Raw genomic sequence first — 18104 nt, forward strand, 5'->3', positions numbered from 1 at the left:
ACTGAACCATATCTTTCAAAGATCCTGGTTTTTTATAAAACCTTTCTAAAAATAAAACTTTATAAAAGTAAGGCCACACCTGGAATACTGTAACCAATTTTGGTCACCATACTACAAAAAAGATGTTGAGACTTTGGAAAAAGTTCAGAGAAGAGCAACTGGATAGCTCTGCAGACAAGGCACTGCAATTTAACACCAGCTGTCTGCAATTAAAGTAAGTTCGAATCTTGCCAGGCTCAAGGTTGATTCAGCCTTCCATCCTTTCTAAGGTAGGTGAAATGAGGACCCGGTTTGTGGGGGCAATAAGCTGACTTTGTATAAAATATACAAAAGTATGAAGGCTATTGCTTAACGCACTGTAAGCCGCCCTGAGTCTCCGGAGAAGGGCGGCATATAAATCAATTTTTTAAAAAAAACAAAAACTAAGATGATCAAAGGCCTGGAGACTAAAACATATGAATGGCTGCAGGTTTTAGGTTTGGTTAGTCTAAAGAAAAGAAGAATTAGGAGTGACATTATAGCAGTATTCCAATATTTGAGAGGCTGCCACAAAGAAGAAGGGGTCAAATTATTCTACAAAGCACCAGAAGGCAGCACAAGAAACAATGGTTGAAAACTAATCAAAGAGAGAAGCAACATGGAATTAAGGAGAAACTTCCTAATAGTGAGGACAATTAACAGCTTGCCTTCAGAAATCATGGGCACTCCATTACTGGAGATTTTTAAGAAGAAGCTAGACAGCCACTTATTCTCCTGCTTGAGCAGAGGGCTGGACTGGAAGACCTCCAAGGTCCCTTCCAGCTTTCTATTCTATTCTATTCTATTCTATTCTATTCTATTCTATTCTATTCTATTCTATTCTATTCTATTCTATTCTATTCTGAAACTACCAGAGGACTACAAAAGAGCTGATGTGGTTCACATCTTCAAAAAGGGGAAAAAAACGGAACCAGGAAATCATAGACCAATCAACAACTGGAAAATCCTGGAAAAGATAATCAAGCAATGGATCTGCAAACACCTAGAACATAGAATCATAGGACTGGAACAAAGAAACAAGCAAAGCTATTACTAAAGCCAACATGGGTTTGTCAAAAATAATAATAATAATAATAAGACAAACAACTGTCAGACAAACCTTACTGCATTCCTTGACAATGTTTGGACTTCAGTAAGGCATTTTGACAAAGCAGACCACAATCTGCTTCTTGGTAATATAGAACCATGTGGGAGAGACAGCATCACCACTAGATGGATTTGCAATTAACTGATCAACGGCAGGATAGAAGGGGAACTCATCAAATTTACAGACAACACCAAGCTGGGGTGAACAGCCAACACTTTAGAAGATAGACTCAAGATACAGAAGGACCTTGATAGACCTGAGCATTGAGCCCTATCCAACTAGATGCAGTTGAGTGGTGAAAAAAGTAACATCCTGTACTTAGCCAAGAAAAACCAAAGCTACAGGTTTAGAACAGGCGATACCTGACTCACTAGCAGTCACTCTGAGAAGAATCTAGGTGACCATCACTTAAATATGAGCCAGCAGTATGTTGCAGCTGCCAAAAAAAGTCAACGCAGTTCTAGGCTACAACAACAGAGGGATAAAATCAAGATCACGTGTTAGTGTTAGTACCACTTTACACTGCTCTGGTGAGACCACCCTTATAATACTCTGTCCAGTTCTAATCACCATGATACAAAAATATGTTGAGACTTTAGAAAGAGTGCAGAGAAGAGCATCAAAGATGATTAGGAAACTAGAGGCTAAGCCATAGTTTTATTTTTTTAAAAAAAATTATTTGTAAAGAACATATTAGGTAATATATATATAAGTATAAGCATGAATTGAATACATAAAATAGATACAAATAGAGGAAACATTAGGACAGGGACGGTAGGCACACTGGTGCTCATATGCACGCCCCTTACAGACGTCTTAGGAATGGGGTGAGGTCAACAGTAGACAGTCTTAAGTTAAAATTTTGGGGGTTTTGGGATGAAACCACAGAGTCAGGTAGTGTATTGCAGGCATTGACCACTCTGTTGCTGAAGTCATATTTTCTGCAATCGAGTTTGGACCAGTTCACTTTAAGTTTGCATCCACTGTGTGCTTGTGTATAGTTGTGGTTGAAGCTGAAGTAGTCATTGACAGGTAAAACATTGTAGCAGTTGATTTTATGAGCTATGCTTAGGTCATACCTAAGACTGTGTAGTTCTATATTTTCTAGGCCTAAAATTTCAAGTCTGGTGGCATAAGGTATTTTGTTATGAGCAGAGGATTGGAGGACTCTTTTTGTGAAATATTTTGTTCGATTGTATTAATGTCCAATATGCAGTGCGGGTTCCAGACAGATGAGTTGTATTCAAGAATTGGTCTAGCAAATGTTTTGTATGCTTTGGTTAGTAGTGTGATATTACCGGAGAAGAAGCTGCATAAGATTAGGTTTACAACTCTTAATGCCTTTTTGGCAATGTTGTTACATTGAGCTTTGGCACTTAGATCATTAGATATGAGTATTCCAAGGTCCTTGACAGAGTGAGGTCATCTACAAGGTCGTGTCCACTCAGCTTGTATTTTGTGTTCTGATTCTTTTTACCAGTGTATAAGACAGAGCATTTGTTGGTTGAGATTTGGAGTTGCCAATTGTTTGACCATTCCGACACAAAGTTAAGGTCCTTTTGAAGGGTAGCAGCATTTTTGGTGATGTTAAATATTTTTACATCATCGGCAAAGAGAATGCAGTTGCTTATAATATGATTGCAAAGGTCACTTATGTATAGTATGAAGAGTGTTGGTCCTAGAACGCTGCCTTGGGGGACACCGCTATTAACAGGTGCAGGATTTGATAGGGCGCTCCCTACTTTGACCACTTGTTGTCTGTTTGACAGGAACCCAGCTATCCAATTACCGTATTTTTCGGAGTATAAGATGCACTGGAGTATAAGACACACCTTAATTTTGGGGAAGGAAAATAAGAAAAAAGCTGATTGGTGGGTGGATCGGCCTCCTGGAATACGCCTAATCAGCTGTTTTCAGAGGTGAATTTTAGCAACAGGTTGGTTGGTTGTGAGCTCTGTGCCTTGCTTTTTTTTCTGTCTCTGAAAGCCTCCAAAACAGAGCTTCAGAAAAAAAGGCTTTTTTTCTGAAGCTTCTTTCTGCGGCTTTTTTTCTGAAGCTTCTTTCAGGGGCTTTTATTCTGAAGGACTATCTGTACTCTGTTCAATCTCCTTTTTTTGGTATTGGTATGTAGATCAACCTCTTCCAATCTGTTTGTTATTGTGTCATTCTCCAGATTTGTTAACATAGTTTGGTTAGAACCTTTACTGATTCTTCTTTTGTTGCTTGCCATATTATTTTAGATAACAGCCCTTCAGAGGCTTTTTTTTTCTGAAGCTTCATTTCTGAGGCTTTTTTTCTGAAGCTTCTTTCAGAGGCTTCTTTCAGCCTCTGAAATCTCCGTTTACTAGGCTGGGTAGGGCTATATTTGGAGTATAAGACGCACCCAGATTTTCATCCTCTTTTTGGGGGGAAAAGGGTGCTTCTTATACTCCAAAAAATATGGTATGTGGGGGTCTGGAGATGCCATAGGATTTTAGTTTTAGAAGTAGTTTGTCATGTACCATTGAATCAAAGACTTTACAGAAGTCTGTGTAAATTGTGTCGATTGCTTTGCCCTGATTGAGATTTGAGGTCCATATGTTTTTGCAGTGTAGAAGGTGTAGATTACAGGATAATTTCTTCCTGAAACCAAATTGTTTATTAGAGAGTAGGTTGTTTGTTTCTAGGTGGAGGGTAATGGATTGGTTAATGATTGATTCCATGATTTTGCAGGTGACGCAGCATAAAGAGATTGATCTGTAATTTTCAACTAGGCTGGAGTTTTCTTTTTTGAAGGTAGGGGTGACTATGGCTAGTGACCATAGGTTGGGTAGGGAGCTGGTCCTGAAGGATTTTTCAAAGATTATGCTTAGGGGCTCTGCTATAGCAGTGGAAAGCTTTTTTAAGAAGTATGCACATAGTCCATCAGGTCCGATAGATAGAGATGGTTTTAGTCTGTGTAGTGCCTTTTCAATGTTATCTTCTGTGAAATCTATTTGTGTTAGATCATTGTAGTTATTTGTGGTATGGCTAGGAAATGTTGGGCATGAGCCATTGCTGTTTACAAAGATTGAGCCAAAGAATGTGTTGAACAGGTTTGCTTTAACTGCTTCATCTTTGCATTCTTTACCATTAGGTCCTTTTAGGGGTGGGATGGATCTCGAGTCTAAGTTTGTTGTTTACAAAATTATAGAAGGCGCAGTTGGATCTCGTGCACAGGAGATTCTTTTCTTGTTTGGTGTGGTAATTGGTGCTTTTAGTCTTTATTTGGTGGCATATATTTTTGTAGTGGCTTTTAAAGTTAGCTATATAGCCAGTTTTGTTTTTTTTGCCAGAGGGATTTTTTTTGGGATTGGAGCTTTCTTATTGATATGGGTTTTTCCTGGTTTTGCTGGTGATTAGTGGTACATATAGTTTAATAACTCTATTGATTTTGAGCAAGAAAATGTTATAATGGTCTTTGGCAATGTTACAGCCAGAGAATAGAATTTGCCAATCAAGAGATGAGAGGTTGGAGTCTATGAGATCATAGCTGGCTTTTTTGAAGTTTTAGTTGGGTGTCCCATTATTTTGGTGATTTTTGTAAGGGCGTATATTGAGACAAAAGTCAATCATGCTGTGGTCACTGTTGGAAAAGGGTTCTTTTATTTGTAGTCCATAAATTGAGTTTAAGCTGTTGCAGAATATGAGGTCAAGGCAGTTGTTGAGTCTAATGTTGTTAGTTACTAGTTGATCTTAGACGGGGTGAAATGCTCCCAGTTCGGACCGGCTCGGGTGAGTAGGAGTGATGGTGGCGGGCAGTTCGGAGAACCGGTAGCAAAAATCCCTGCCCCCGTCCCCCATGCCCAGCTGAGCCCTGCGATCATCAGAGCCTTTTTTCCTTTTAAATGGCTTTGACCAGCCAAGCTCTGACATCCCAGCTGCTAATCAGGCAACTCAGCTTGGATCGCCAGAGCCATGTAAAAGAAAAAAAGTTTTTTTTCTCCCCCCCCCCAGCCTCCAGCTTGGTTACCTTAGCTGCTGGTCGCATGATGATCGCAATCCATTGCATCAGCAAGCAACTGAATCTTCCTGCCTGCAATCAAGCTCATTGGTGAGCAGCTCTTTCTGCCTGCCTGCCTTCCTGCCTAGACTTGTGGACTTCAACTCCCAGCAAAGCTGGCTGAGGAATTCTGGGAGTTGAAGTCCACAAGTCTTAAAGTTGCCAAGGTTGGAGACCCCTGTTCTATTGGGTAAGTTTTTTTCCCCTTTGGGAGCTTTAAAAAAAATAGTTAATTGGAGTTTTTTTTAGTTGTTCTTTTTTTAGACCTAGCCATTTAAAGTTTAGGAAGTTTTAAATTTAGCTGCTTTTATATAAAAATAAAAATAAAAATAAAATAAAATAATATTTGTGCAGCTTTCTGAGATTTAGTGTGTTTCTGTAGTGTTTCACTCTAACTACACAAACACACAAAATCTCGTAAAGCTGTATGTGGAATTTTGTGTGTGTAAAGTGTGAAAGTTGTTTTTTGGGGCCTTTTTGTGGCTGTGTGAGGTTCCTGCTTGTTACAGAGGCCATTTTGGGACTAGCACAGCTGCTTTTACATTGTGGGTGAGCCAGTTGTGTTGTGTTGTGTTGTGTTGTGTTGTGTTGTGTTGTGTTGTGTTGTGTTGTGTTGTGTGTGTGTAAAGTGTGAAAGTTGTTTTTTGGGGCTTTTTGTGGCTGTGTGAGGTTCCTGCTTGTTGCGGGGCCATTTTGAGTCTACCACAGCTGCTTTTACATTGTGGGTGAGCCAGTTGTGTTGTGTTGTATTTTGTAGGTTAAAAAAGGGCAAAGAAGTGACATTGACTTGGCCACGCCCACCCAGTCACCTTACCACCAAGCCACGCCCACTAATTAAGCCATGCCCACAGAACCAGTAGCAAAAACTTTTAGATTTCACCCCTGATCTTAGACCTAGATTTGTAACAGCATTGTATAGGGTTGTATGGATGGGTTCAGTTGTACATTCATTTATTGTCCAATTAATAAGAGGTAGGTTGAGGTCACCAAGAAAGGTGAGAGGGTATGGGCAGGAGGCTGCCCACGTTATGATGAATTTATTTATTTATTTATTTATTTATTTATTTATTTATTTATTTATTTATTTATCAAATTTCTATACCACCCTACTCCCGAAGGACTCAGGGCGGTGAACAGCCAAGATAAAATACAGATAATACAAATATTAAAAAATCCCTTAAAATTATTAAATATTTTGGCCGAAACACAGATTAAAACACCCAATTTATAAAATCACGAATTAAAAAATTTAAATTTAAAAATTTAAAAGATGGGAGTTAGGCAAGGCCAGCTTGCTGAAATAGAAAAGTTTTGAGAGCACGGCGAAACGTGCGCAGGTCCGGGATCTTCCGTATCTCTGGGGGGAGCTCGTTCCAGATGGTAGGTGCCCCCACAGAGAAGGCTCTCCCCCTGGGGCCGCCAGTCGACACTGTTTGGCCGACGGCACCCTGAGGAGCCTCTCTCTATGGGAGCGTATTGGTCGGTGAGAGGCTATTGGTAGCAGAAGGCGGTCTCGTAGATACCCCGGTCCAATGCCATGGAGCGCTCTAAAGGTGGTAACCAAAACCTTGAAGCGCACCCGGAAGACCACCGGGAGCCAGTGCAGCTCGCGCAGGAGGGAGGTCACATGGGAGCGCCACGTCGCTCCCATAACCACCCGCGCGGCCACATTCTGGACCAGCTGGAGCCTCCGGGTGCTCCTCAAGGGGAGCCCCATGTAGAGAGCATTGCAGTAGTCCAAGCGGGAAGTAACGGGAGCATGAGTGACCGTATTTAACGAGTCCCGATCCAGAAAGGGATGCAACTGGCGAATCAGGCGGACCTGATAAAAAGTCCCCCTGGCCACGGCCATCATGTGCTCTTCTAAAGACAGCCGTGAGTCCAGGAGGACACCCAAGTTGCGAACCCTCTCCGTGGGGGCCAGTGACTCGCCCCCAATAGTCAGTGATGGCACCAACTGACTATATCAGGATGTTGGAAACCACAGCCACTCGGTCTTGGATGGGTTGAGCCTGAGTCTGTTTCTCCCCATCCAGATCCGCACGGCCTCCAGGAACCGGGACATCACTTCAAGGGCATCATTGGGGTGGTCCGGGGTGGAGATGTACAGCTGAGTATCATCAGCGTACTGGTGGTACTTCACCCCGAAACCACGGATGATCTCACCCAGCGGCTTCACATAAATGTTGAACAGAAGGGGCGAGAGGACCGACCCTTGTGGCACCCCACATACAAGGGGCCTCGGGGTCGACCTCTGCCCCCCTGTCAACACAGACTGCGACTGGTCAGAGAGAAAGGAGGAGAACCACCGTAGGACGGTGCCCCCCACCCCTAACTCCTCTAGCTGGTGCAGCATGATACCATGGTCGATGGTATCAAAAGCCGCTGAGAGGTCTAATAGGACCAGGACAGAGGAACAACCCCTGTCCCGAGCCCTCCAGAGATCATCAACCAACGCGACCAATGCCGTTTCCCTGCTGTACCCAGGCCTGAAGCCCGACTGGAACGGATCCAGATACGACGATTCATCCAGGTACTGGGGGAGCTGTCGCGCTACCACACTCTCAACAACCTTCGCAACGAAGCGAAGGTTGGAGACTGGACGATAATTTGCCAACACTGCCGGGTCCAGGGAAGGTTTCTTGAGGAGAGGCCTCACCACCGCCTCTTTCAAGGCGGCAGGGAAGACACCCTCACTCAAGGAAGCATTTATAATCCCCTGGAGCCAGCCTCGTGTAACCTCCCGAGAGGCCAGCACCAACCAGGAGGGACACGGGTCCAGTAAACATGTGGCTGCGCTCAGTCTGCCCAGTATCCTGTCCACGTCTTCGGGCGTCACAGAATCAAACTCTTCCCAGATAATACTCACAAGACCTGCCTCTGTCCTCCCCGCTGAATCTACCCAGTCAGAGTCCAGATGTTCCCGAATCTGAGCGATTTTGTCATACAGATACTGTACAAAATCCTTGGCTCTACCCTCCAAGGGGTCCTCCCGTGCTTCCTGGTGGAGCAGGGAGCGGGTCACCCTAAACAGGGCAGCCGGGCGATTATCTGATGATGCAATAAGAGTGGCAAAATAGTTATACTTCGCCACTTTTATCGCCACCAGGTAGGTCTTAATATGAGACCTTACCAGTGTTCGGTCAGATTCAGAATGGCTGGCCCTCCAACCACTCTCCAGGCGTCTTTTCTGGCGCTTCATCTCCCTCGGCTCCTCGGTGAACCAAGGAGCCAGGCGAGATCGACGCCGGGTCAGAGGCCGCAAAGGCATGACCCGATCCAAAGCTCCAGCGGCCGCCCTATCCCAGGCGGCCACCAGCTCCTCAGTCGAGCCGTGTGCCAGAGCCTCAGGAAATGGCCCAAGCTCCGTCTGGAACCTATCAGGATCCATCAGGCGCCTGGGGTGGTACCACCTCAATGGTTCCGCCTCCCTGCAGCGGGGTGCGGCGGTTCGAAGGTCAAAGCGAAGGAGGGAGTGATCTGACCATGACAAGGGCTCGATCACTATATCCCCTATCTCAAGATCACTCAACCACTTTCTGGAACATCTTGCATAATTTTCAATTTCACTCTCGGCTTCTTCTCGTTCCAGACAAACTTATTCACACCAGACTGCCAAACTTTCAGTTGTTTATCACTTTTAAGCACCGGAATCATTTGAAACAAAAACAGAAATCTTGGCAAAATGTTCATCTTAACTGCTGCTATTCTTCCAAGTAAAGATGTTCCAGAAAGAGGAGGCCTTAAACTCCCAAACCTACAGTTATATTATGATGCAGCAGCTTTAACTTTAACAAGTGATTGGTTTGGAAGTAAAAAGACTGGAATATTGAATGCAGAAAGTTTTGATCTTGAATTTGGATGGCATGCTTATTTATTTTACGACGATAAAGTAGATAAAGTATTTAAAAGTCATATACTTAGAGACTCTTTGATGAGAGTTTGGAAGAAGCACCGACTCAAATGGGATTACAAAATACCGCTATGGCTGGATCTTGGTCATACTTTGTGGAATACAAATATAATGTCACTCGGGGGGTTTTTATATAAAGAGGTTCTTTTCACAGATGCGGGCAGATGGCAGCTGAAGACATTACAGACACTGTTGGATGAAGGGTTTAATTTAACTTGGTTACAATATAATCAACTACAACTGAGATGGAAAGAGGACCAAAAAACTGGTATTATGTTGCATGAGGAAGAATTGGTTAGACATATAAGAGAGAAAGGTCCAATGCATATTAAAAGGCTTTATAATGTTTTGTTAGAAAGAGATTCAGAAACGGAATTAGTTAAAGATTGTATGATTAAGTGGGCACAGAATTTTGAAGAACCAGTGATGCTGGAAACTTGGGAAAAAATTTGGGTTCAGAATGTTAAATTTACACAGTCGCAAAACCTGAGAGAAAATTTTTATAAAATGTTTTATAGATGGCATTTAGATCCTAAAAAGTTGTCATGTATGTACCCTAATGTTCAGCCAAAATGTTGGAGATGCGAATGTTTGGATGCTACGTATTATCATGTTTGGTGGACCTGTAGGAAAGTTAAGGCTTTTTGGATAAAAATTTGGTGGGTCATGCAGAATGTTTTGAGGAAAAAAATTCAATTCTCTCCACAGTTGTTTTTATTGGGTATAGTTAAGGGTTTTACACGGGGTGAAACAAAACTGATATTGTATATGATAACAGCAGCAAGATTGTAAGAACAGCAGCAAGATAGGTAAATACTGGAAGAATGAAGCTTTGCCCACTATCGAGGAATGGACTTTGAAGATGGCTAGTTTTGCAGAGATGGCGAAGATTTCAGCATATTTAAAAGACTGTTCACAAGAGACTTATGAATGGGAATGGAAAAGGTGGATAGAATATGTTCAGAACAAATACCAAACTAGAAAGTATCAAATAGCTTTTATTTGAAAATAATGTATTAGAAATATTTTAATGTAAAGAGACAAAGAGGAAAAATTATACAGGGGGAGGGATGGGTTCAAGCTTATATATCAGTGTCATTAGTTATGAGTACATAATAGGGAAGTCCGGGGGGGGGAGGGTTAGGGAGGGTTAGGGAGGATGGGAAGTTTGGGGAGGGGGGGTGAAAAAAGGGGTGAAAATGTAATTGTAAAACTTTTGCAATAAAAAAAAAAAAAAGATCACTCAACCACTGACCAGAGACAAAAACCAGGTCTAGCGTGTTTCCCCCCGTGTGAGTAGGGCCATGAACTAACTGGGTCAGGTCCATGGCCATCATGGAAGCCATGAACTCCCGAGCCACATCAGACACCTCACCGACGGATGGCAGGTTAAAATCCCCCATGACCATAAGCCTGGGGGTGTCAACCGCCACCGCGGCTATAACGTTGAGCAGCTCGGGCAGGGCTGCCATCACGTGGCAGGGAGCCAGGTATGTAACCAGCACACCCATCTGCACCCTATGACCCCACTTCACAAGGAGGGACTCACAACCAGCCGTCTGAGGAACAGTGACCTCCCTCGGACCAAGACCTTCTCTAATGACAACCGCCACCCCCCCGCCCCTCCCCTGTGTCCTCGGCTGATGGAATGTGCAGAAACCGGGTGGGCACATCTCAACGAGGGGGACCCCCCACTCCTGGCCCAACCAGGTCTCCGTAATGCCCGCCAGGTCCGCTCCCCCCTCCTGAACAAGATCACAAATGAGGGGGGCTTTATTTACCACGGACCAGGCGTTGCACAGCATCAGCCGAAGGCCCAGGGCCTGAGGGTCTGTGCAACCTGGGGAACGAGGGGAGCATTGGAGGCCGGAGCGCGCCACCGCTTGGAGCCAGCGGGGGCGCGCTCCCACAACCTGATGTGGCCCCCTGCTCCCGCCATATCTGCCCCTCCCACCCACAGTACTGATGTAATGACCATCCATAACACAAGCTCTAACCCCCTCCTTGACCCCAGTTCCCGCATCTCTAGTGCCGTGCTCTTCAGCCGGCTCTGGCCTCCTCCCCGACAGGTTCTCCCCCAAACCCACCGAACCCACCCCCCTCCCAGAAACCTTTAAAACCTTATCTAAAAATTTCCCCAAAAAACCCCACAACCCCCTCCTCGCCGCATGCCACCTCTCGGGATTCCAAAATCCGTCATCAAGGTAGGCCCTCGATAGTGAGGAGGGCCAAACCTGCGAGAGGGGGGAGTCTCGCAGCGCAAGCAGGTCAGCAGCCATAAACATCGCACAAAACAGAGATGGAGAGTCAACTGGTCAGGGCTTCACCAGATCGTCCAATAATACTGGGTCAAAGTAGATCTTCATATCAGGAGCTGGTTCACTGCCCTCTCACGACAGTGAAAGGGGCCAGTGACATCCCCCCACATACAAATGCTGCCCACATACGATGAATGGTTGCAAAAACTGGTATATCTACTTTAGCAAAGAGGATGAGGGGAACAGTCTTTCACATTTGAGAAGCTGTCACAGAGAAGAGAGGTCAATCTCTTTGGTTCTGGGGGGGGCAAAATTGTCCCTCTCAGAACGGGCTCGCAATTTGGGTGTCCTCCTAGACTCATAGCTAAGATTAGAGCAACATCTGACAGCTGTGGCTAGGGGGAACTTTGCACAGGTTCGCCTGGTGCACCAATTGCGACCCTACTTGGATCAGGAGGCTCTCCTCACAGTCACTCATGCCCTTGTCACCTCATGGATAGATTATTGCAACGCATTCTACATGGGGCTACCCTTGAAAAGTGTCCAGAACACAGCCGTGCGAGCTGTCGTAGGTGCACCTAGGTGCACCATTACACCAATTCTTTGCGAGCTGCGCTGGCTCCCTATTGGTGTCCGGTCACAATTCAAGGTGTTGGTTATTACCTTTAAAGCCCTACATGGCTCAGGGCCAGGTTATCTTCGAGACCGCCTTCTGCCGCATAGCTCCCAGTGACTGGTAAGATCCCACAGAGTTGGTCTCCTCTGGGTTCCGTCAGCTAAATAATGCCGGCTGGCGGGCCCGTGGGGAGGGCCTTCTCTGTGACTATTGGCCTTCTGAAAAGTGGTGAAGACCTGGCTTTTCCGGCAGGCCTGGGGCCGTTGATCTCACTCTTGTGATCTGGCGTGATCCGGCCATGAATGGCGTGAATGAGTTTTTAATGTTTTTAATGTTTTTAATTTTTAAATGTTTTTTATAATGATTTTTTAAAATGTATTGTGAGCTGCCCTGAGTCTTTGGAGAGGAGCGGCATATAAATTAAATAAATTAAATTAAATTAAATTAAATTAAATTAAATTAAATTATTAAATTAATTAAATTAAATTAAATTAAATTAAATTAAATTAAATTAAATTAAATTAAATTAAATTAAATTAAATTAAATTAAATTAAATAATTAAATTAAATTAAATTAAATTAAATTAAATTAAATTAAATTAAATTAAATTAAATTAAATTAAATTAAATTAAATTAAATTAAATTAAATTAAATTATCCAAAGTACATGAGGGCAGAAAAATAAGTGACAGAATGGAAACTTTCAAACAGAGATGGAACTTAGACTTAAGGAGAAATTTCCTGACAATTAGAATCAGTGGAATGGATTGCCTCCAGAAATTGTGGATGCTCCCTCAATGGAGATTTTCAAGGAGGGATGGACTGCATTTTATCCAGAATGGTATAGGGTCTCCTGCTCTAGCAAGTGGTTGGACTAGAAGACCTCCTCAGTCCCTTCCATCCCTGTTTTATTCTAAGTTCTAAATGGCAGTTACTCTGCCTGGTGAAGAGAAAAAAACAACTGGACCAAAAGGGAGGAAAGAAGAAACTCTTCCAAGTGTTAATAAATTGTATGAATACAACAAGAGGTGGGCAACTGATGAGGGAGGAATATGGACAAAGAAAGACCTGAAATTCACAGGTACTTGGATAACCAGGCTGAGTCACTCAAGCAAAGAACCAGGGGAGCAGAAACCAGTCTCCTTCTTCCTGACAATTCAAATAATCAGAAAATAAAGTTGCAGACTACCAGATGAAATATAAGTCCGCTGGGTCACTGTACTGCAAACTGACTGTGAATCTGGCAGAAACTGTCAAAGGGGATTTTGCACCTGCTCACTGAATCTTTTGCACAACGGGCATCTCAAGCCAGCTGTGAAATAACAGGAGCTGGTTATTGTGTTATTTGTATATAACTGTGCTGTATAAACTCATATGTTACATGCTCCGAGTTCCATACTTTATAGGTGCTTTTAAATTTCTGTAAACCTCTCAAGACCTGGTTGTGTTGTGTCATCAGGCATTGGGGTCTCAAGGGACTGGTGAGTTAATGAGATGGCTCCATTTTCTGTAAGATCTGATGCTCTACCCTTGCCTTTTAATCATATATTATTGTTTTAATTGGTTTTTATATTGCCATTTTAGAGGGTTTTTTTTATTGTAAACCACCCAGAATCATGGTCTGTGAGATATGTGGCAATATAAATATGATAAACAAATATAAAATCAAAACCTTGATTACCAACAGTAATTAAAGTAATTAATAATTACAAGCTATTGTTTTCAGACAGGGAAAGCTCCCCTTATCATAAGACCCACAAGGGGATTTGGGGGGTTTAAGATTCACTGTCATGCTCGTTATGTGCATCTCGCTTTTGTTATCATTTAAAAAATCTTTTTATTACATTCTTTATTTACGCATAATAATATTCCCATCACTTTTCTCACTTTATGTGCTATGATTTAAAACCTTAACCCCATTAAATACATTGGTTGATTAAAAGGCATATACCAAAAGTTCATGTCGCATTTTATGACCCCATTTATCCTGCCCTTTTCTTTCTCAGCCCACCAAACGCTGCTGCTCTCTTCGGTCCCGGCTTCAAGTCTTGCAGCTCTGAAGGAAGCCTCTTCCTATCATCCTGAAAGTTCCCAAAGGGTTGCACTGGATTTCCTCTGCAAGGGTGGCTGAGGGGACACCCAGATCAGGCAACAGCTGCTCCCCCATTCATTTGTCAAGCTAGTCATTTGAAATGAGAAATATCTAGTGGGCAGTTCAATGAAGCAAAGTGGGGCTGGGCATCCTTTAAAAAGCTGCAAGATGTCATCTTAAATTAAAACGCATGGATTACTTCCATAAGAAAGAGGTTCTCACATTTTGTGGGTCCAGAACCAACCACCTTCTTAAGCAGGACTGCCTTTTTTCAGCGCCTTGGCATTATTTTACTGGCTCGGTATTAAACGTTGTATGTCTATAATTTGCTTGTGACACGAATAAAGAAAGATCACCTTGGCATCACAACCTCAGCAATCTGCTCTAAAGTGCTCAGGCCCCAAGAATGACATGTGGGATTACTTCTGAGAGGTTTCCTTTATTGTTCTTTAACTGTAGCCAGAATCTTGTCAGACTCAAGGAACTACAGGTAGTCCTTGACATACAACAGTTTGTTTAGTGACTGTTCAAAGTTACAATGGCATTGAAAAAAATGACATGACCATTTTTCACACCTATGACCAGCATCCCCGTGGTCACGTGATTTAATTTGGATGCTTCACAACTGGTTCATATTTATGATGGTTGCAGTGTCCCAGGGTCATGTGACCATTTTTTGCTTCTGACAAACAAAGTGGAGAGGGAAGCCAGATTCACTTAACAACCATGTTACTAATTTAACAACTGCAGTGATTCACTTAACAAATGTGGCAAGAAAAGTTGTAAAATGGGACAAAACTCACTTAACAAATTTCTCACTTAGCAACATAAATTCTGGGCTCAATTGTGGTCATAAGTCAAGGACTACCTGTATTTGCATACCTATAGATATACTCTGTGAACTGCCAGGGAGGGGCTCCTTCACTCTCTTCCTGCCTACCAGACATTCCAAGCTCTGCCATTTCTTTGCCCTCTGGAAAGCAGCTCCTCCCCCTTGGAAATCCAGACTATGTTACGCCACAAAATACAATTTAAATTGTTAAATTGAAATCCTCAAGCAATATAGTGGCCTTGGGATGAAAGGCTAATGGAAAAGATACTCCACACAAGGACCTTCCTTTTAGCTGATAGACTTTTTTTAATAAAAGCTTAGAAAATTTGGTCCTTTACTCAGCAAGCAGAAGACAGGAGAGATACAGTATCTTGATGTCCCTCTTAAGTGTGCGTGATGAAGGAATGCTTAAAGAGATTTACTCCCATTTAACTTCATCTTGTTTCTAATATAAGGTGACCAGATTTTAACATTGGTAAAGAGGGACATTGTGGGCGTGGCTTATTTTGTGGGCGTGGCTAGCTGGTCACGTGACTGGGTGGGCGTGGCTAGCTGGTCACGTGACTGGGTGGGCGTGGCTAGCTGGTCACGTGACTGGGTGGGCGTGGCTAGCTGGTCATGTGACCGGGTGGCCATGGCTATGTGTATAGGGTAAGGTGAACAGATTTTAACATTGGTAAGAAGGACACCATTGTGGGCATGACTTATTGTGTGGGCGTGGCTTGGAGGCCATGTGACTGGGTAGGCGTGGCTAGCTGGTCATGTGACCGGGTGGCCATGGCTATGTGTATAGGGACTACTCAGAGGGCTGAAAAGTCATTTCTGACAGGTCCTCACACTTTTGACTGGTCCTCACACTTATGACCATCCTCACATTTATGCCCGTGCAGTATTCTTAACAACCATGTCACTCATTTCACAACTGCTTCTCTTCACCATGATGACAAGATAGGGCAAAAATGTAAAATGTGAGGACAGTCGTAAGTTCGAGGACTGGTCAAAAGTGTGAGGACCAGTCAGAAATAACTTTTTCAGCCCTCTAAGTAGTCCATATGCACAAAAGGACTAACCAGAGGGCTGAAAAAATCATTTCTGACAGGTCCTCGCACTTTTGACTGGTCCTCACACTTATGACCATCCTCACATTTATGCCCATGCAGCATTCTTAACAACCATGTCTGTTTATTCATATTTGTTCTCTTTTATTCTTTAAAGTTTAACCATTCATTCTTTATCTTAATATCTTTATATTTGTTTGGGATTGGCTTTCTTCCCTTTCATCTTTATTATTGTACAGCAATCTTTCTCCTCAAACCTACCACCTCTCTCTTTTCTTTCCTTCTTACTTTCTCTTCCCCCCCCCTCTTCTTCTCCTCCCTACTTCCTCTTCCTTTCTCCTTCTCCTCCTCTCTTCCTCCCCCTCTTACCTTCACTCCTACTCTAATTTCCCTTCCCTTCCTTCATCCCTCTCTATTACTGTATCCTTTTATGCATATGGACTACTCAGAGGGCTGAAAAAGTTATTTTTGACTGGTCCTCGCACTTTTGACCAGTCCTCGAACTTACGACTGTCTTCACATTTTACGTTTTTTGCTCTATCTTATCACCATGGTGAAGAGAAGCAGTTGTGAAATGAGTGACATGGTTGTTAAGGATGCTGCATGGGCATAAATGTGAGGATGGTCATAAGTGTGAGGACCAGTCAAAAGTGCGAGGACCTGTCAGAAATGACTTTTTTCAGCCCTCTGGTTAGTCCTTTTGTGCATATGGACTACTCAGAGGGCTGAAAAAGTTATTTTTGATTGGTCCTCGCACTTTTGACCAGTCCTCGAACTTACGACTGTCCTCACATTTTACATTTTTGCCGTATCTTGTCATCATGGTGAAGAGAAGCAGTTGTGAAATGAGTGACATGGTTGTTAAGAATGCTGCATGGGCATAAATGTGAGGATGGTCATAAGTGTGAGAACCAGTCAAAAGTGTGAGGACCAGTCAAAAATAACTTTTTCAGCCCTCTAAGTAGTCCATATGCACAAAAGGACTAACCAGAGGGCTGAAAAAATCATTTCTGACAGGTCCTCGCACTTTTGACTGGTCCTCACACTTATGACCATCCTCACATTTATGCCCATGCAGCATTCTTAACAACCATGTCACTCATTTCACAACTGCTTCTCTTCACCATGATGACAAGATAGGGCAAAAATGTAAAATGTGAGGACAGTCGTAAGTTCGAGGACTGGTCAAAAGTGTGAGGACCAGTCAGAAATAACTTTTTCAGCCCTCTAAGTAGTCCATATGCACAAAAGGACTAACCAGAGGGCTGAAAAAATCATTTCTGACAGGTCCTCGCACTTTTGACTGGTCCTCACACTTATGACCATCCTCACATTTATGCCCATGCAGCATTCTTAACAACCATGTCTGTTTATTCATATTTGTTCTCTTTTATTCTTTAAAGTTTAACCATTCATTCTTTATCTTAATATCTTTATATTTGTTTGGGATTGGCTTTCTTCCCTTTCATCTTTATTATTGTACAGCAATCTTTCTCCTCAAACCTACCACCTCTCTCTTTTCTTTCCTTCTTACTTTCTCTTCCCCCCCCCTCTTCTTCTCCTCCCTACTTCCTCTTCCTTTCTCCTTCTCCTCCTCTCTTCCTCCCCCTCTTACCTTCACTCCTACTCTAATTTCCCTTCCCTTCCTTCATCCCTCTCTATTACTGTATCCTTTTATGCATATGGACTACTCAGAGGGCTGAAAAAGTTATTTTTGACTGGTCCTCGCACTTTTGACCAGTCCTCGAACTTACGACTGTCTTCACATTTTACGTTTTTTGCTCTATCTTATCACCATGGTGAAGAGAAGCAGTTGTGAAATGAGTGACATGGTTGTTAAGGATGCTGCATGGGCATAAATGTGAGGATGGTCATAAGTGTGAGGACCAGTCAAAAGTGCGAGGACCTGTCAGAAATGACTTTTTTCAGCCCTCTGGTTAGTCCTTTTGTGCATATGGACTACTCAGAGGGCTGAAAAAGTTATTTTTGATTGGTCCTCGCACTTTTGACCAGTCCTCGAACTTACGACTGTCCTCACATTTTACATTTTTGCCGTATCTTGTCATCATGGTGAAGAGAAGCAGTTGTGAAATGAGTGACATGGTTGTTAAGAATGCTGCATGGGCATAAATGTGAGGATGGTCATAAGTGTGAGAACCAGTCAAAAGTGTGAGGACCAGTCAAAAAT

The 18104-nt window shown here is 43.1% G+C and overlaps 1 protein-coding gene and 1 long non-coding RNA gene across 3 annotated transcripts in view; one reads left to right on the forward strand and one right to left on the reverse strand.

The window, feature by feature from the left end:
- GRIK3 (glutamate ionotropic receptor kainate type subunit 3) overlaps positions 1-18104 on the reverse strand; it is a 397845-nt gene that overhangs the window by 114745 nt on the left and 264996 nt on the right. The gene's annotated exons all lie outside the window — the stretch shown is intronic.
- Positions 12856-14395, forward strand: LOC117663218 (uncharacterized). Its single transcript, XR_004590651.3, has 2 exons — positions 12856-13015; positions 13941-14395. It is a non-coding gene; the product is annotated as an uncharacterized LOC117663218 (long non-coding RNA).

This window comes from Pantherophis guttatus, chromosome 10, assembly GCF_059756535.1.
Source record: "Pantherophis guttatus breed Tessera chromosome 10, ASM5975653v1, whole genome shotgun sequence".
In the NCBI taxonomy this organism is placed as follows: Eukaryota; Metazoa; Chordata; class Lepidosauria; order Squamata; family Colubridae; genus Pantherophis; species Pantherophis guttatus.